The following is a 3,756-nucleotide window of genomic DNA, read 5'->3' as shown; positions in this document are numbered from 1 at the left end:
TTCAGTTAGTATCGTTAATTCACCTAATCTACGTATCTATTTTATAATATATAAGAATATTAAGGGTTATCCTCTTCTTATTTATCAGAAACCTATAAATTAACATATATTTAGGAAGTGTATAAAAATATTACCGTTAAGTATATATTTTAGAGAAATGGAAGGTTAGTTAACCCGTTCGATGTTCTGTAAATCCTTAAAGATAATAATTGTAATATGTAATGCTTACAAGAATATCTAATTGTATTAATTTAGGACGTGTGCTTAAGGTACATAATATTATTGCCAAGCCAGTAATAAAAAATAGGTATCAAATAATAGATATCATTTACTTCTAGAAATAGGTATCATTTACTTCAAATGGAATAAGAATGTTTTGATAACTTAAGTAATTTACTAACTTAAATCAATCACTATTAAAGAAATACCACTATTTTTTTTTAATTCTATTAATTCTATTAATCTTCGCATTTCCCATTGAGTATTACAGTATAGATAGAAAAGTCACAAATATGGTAAGCTTACTAATATACCTAATAGATATAAAATTACTAAATAGGAAAATAAAGATCCATTTAAATCCGACAATTTTTTTTAAGTTTAAATAAACGATTTATTACAGATAGCTATAGCAACGTATTAAAAAAACTGGAGGTCAAATTACTGATTGTCATATTATGATGAGCTACGCAACGAGAGTATCTAATCAAAAAAATGCATACGGAAAAAAGAATATGCTTTGAAAACATCAGAAATAATTCACCGAGAATTTAGCCATCGAATGCCGACCCGAGAATGGTATTTTTTTCTGAAATGACCTTTACCACAGATGTTGCACCTCAGCTATGTACACCGTGCGGAGCTATGGCTTGAGCTATAGCAGGCATCTATGCCTGTACCCTTAAAGAAAATTAGCAGTCGGTCAGCTTTTGTTGTACAGTGCAGATCTCGCTCATAAAATTTTTACATTATGATACCGCGGATTATTTGTATTTATATATTAAATTATTTTCTTGATTTGTGTTTTAATTTATTTTATATATAAGTGGTTTACGCCTAAAAAAAAGAATCAAAGAGAAATATAGCCTAGACCTAGACACCCTGAACAGAAAAAAAGATTAGTAATCCAAATTACATACATTCTTAGCCACAATCACACACTTAAATTCAACAATCTAATAGTAGATATCTAATCTATGACTGGTACTGAATCAGTAGACCTCTGCATGACATTAAGCAATAATAAAATATGTATAGGCAGTGATTCTCTCCAGGACAGTATATACAAATAAGAGGACAGGAATAAAATGTAAAACCTTATATTACAGTATATAGATGTTTACGCTAATAATCTCAAGAACATGATAATGACACACAGAGCATTATATAGATGTCGGAATTGACATCTCCAAAAAAAACTTTATAAAGTTTTAGAAAAGCCGCAATGCCAAAACAGAACAAAAATTCTAGAAAATACACTAGGGAGTACTGTAATAAGACCTTGCCACTCTCCATGATCCAGCCCAGTAACGTTGATTGAATATTTGGGAAGATGCGCAACCTTATGGATGAAAATGTACCCGACAATAGGATGGCGACACCGTCGCGTCGGCTTAGGTGAACCCGAGAATGGTGCCGACAGCCACTGTCTGCCTGCTTTGCATACATAGAGTAATTAGAAGTATGTATTTAATATTCATTTCTCTATGTTTGCATACAATTGTGTTTTGTGCTTTGCGTTATCATTCGCCCTGAAAACTCGGGCGCTTTGACCCGTTTGAGCTGATATCTATTAATGTTTTCCACAGGTGTACTTCGAAAGATTATTTAATTTTTTTGTGGACATTATGGGTGATAAACAGTAATTTATTATGTTTAGTAGCGTAATTAAAAGCTGCTTCTCTTACATACTATACACAGTTATACTGGCAACAAATCAAAAAGGACTTCATAATAAACAGGTTCATAAAGGACTTCATAATAAAAAGAAACAAAAACTCCTTGGATTGTGAATATATTTTAATTAAGAACCTTAATTAAGATCTCCTAGAGAATTTATTTTCTGTAATAAGAAACAGGTGTAGAGACAAAGCAAAGTATTCAGCAGTATCGGATTGCTTTGCAATGTAACATTAATATTAGATTGCAAAAATCATTGGAAAGTGGAATTTGTAAAGATGTCCAAAGGTTTTTATATTTGGATGATGTCATACCAGTGAAGTTTAATTTTCAAATATAGAACCCAATAAAAATTTGTTATTTTTAAATTACCTCTACAAGCATTATAATTAGTTACACTACTTAATCAAATGATGAATTTTCTGTAATAAGGCCATCAGACCATTTTCTCAATTTATATCAAAACATCAAAATCATTTAATGAACTTTATCATATTGTAAGAGGAACTAATAATTTATTCAAGTCAATTTATAAAATATTATTAGATAAAACAAAAATAAATATAGTAAACCTATGTTCATGGCAGATAATATTTCTAGTTATTAATTTCGATTCCGATTTATAATAGCCTAAAATGGGAAACTTAAAACCCTATTAGCAAATCTTAAAAAAATGTAGTTATAAACCTCACCAAAAATTATTCATTTTATCTACAAAAACTAAACAGAGGTCTTAAAGAAATTAGTTCTCAATTTGTAGAAGAGCCATTTTCTATTTTTCTTTCTTTTACTTCTTCAAGGAAATCTTAAATCAATTTATTAATTTGATGGTCTTTAAGTAATAACTAGTCAGGATTCACCAGGAATATTGTGGTTTAGCTAAACTTACTTTAGGCCCAGAATTCCAAAAAGTTAACAATATAGGGTGTCCAAGATAAGGATGATGTACATGGTGTCTCGAAAGCGGTAGAATACCGAATAAATGCAATTCTAGAATTTAAAAAATCTAATTTTAGATCGCAAAAATTTAATAAAAAAATGCTGAAAACACTTTTTATAAAATGTAGGGAGAACAAAAACAATCATATTATCTCATTCTTATATAGATAACCCTTTGGATAGGGTGAGATACACCCCTAAAATCTTAAATAGAAAGAAGTTCGAGTGATACATCTTGAAGCTCTTGAAAAGTGCTTTTCAATGTTACGATAAAAAGCCACATATCAAAAAATTCTTCCCTCTTTTAAAAGGAAAACAATAAATAAAAATACTATTTTGTAATTTTTATTTTTATTTAATTAAACGTTGAACATGATTTCCGTTATTGTGAAGACAATAATAAAGCCTACTTTCAAATGCTTGACATTCATTTACAAACATTTTTCTGAGTATTTATTTATTTATTTACCAACACTACCTTACAGGTAAACCCCCAATTACAAGGCAGTACAAAAAGAAAATTACAATACATACTTAACAAAAACCCAACAATATCAGCTAACAGTTAGTATTTGTTGTAAACTAACTATAATTAGAGAACTAACTTTGAATATAATTTTTTTTAAATAAAAATAAGTAATCAGTAATTTCTGAACTATTCTATGCTGGATTGCTCTAGTGACTCTGGTTACATTTTAAAAATCACAGATTTTAGGTGACCCCACAAAAGGAAGTCAAAAGGTGTTAGGTCCGGAAATCTAGGTAGCTATTTAATAGGACCTCTTCTTCCAATCCGTTTGTTAGAATATATGAATAGATAATTCCAATCATTGCCTAATGGGAACTACATATTGAGGTCCTCCATCCTGTTGAGTCCGATAGACCTCTGTACCATTTCAGCATACATGTCTCTATTTA

The sequence above is a fragment of the Anthonomus grandis genome, chromosome 12, assembly GCF_022605725.1.
Source record: "Anthonomus grandis grandis chromosome 12, icAntGran1.3, whole genome shotgun sequence".
Taxonomy (NCBI): domain Eukaryota; kingdom Metazoa; phylum Arthropoda; class Insecta; order Coleoptera; family Curculionidae; genus Anthonomus; species Anthonomus grandis.
Note: the sequence above shows the minus strand (reverse complement) of the source record.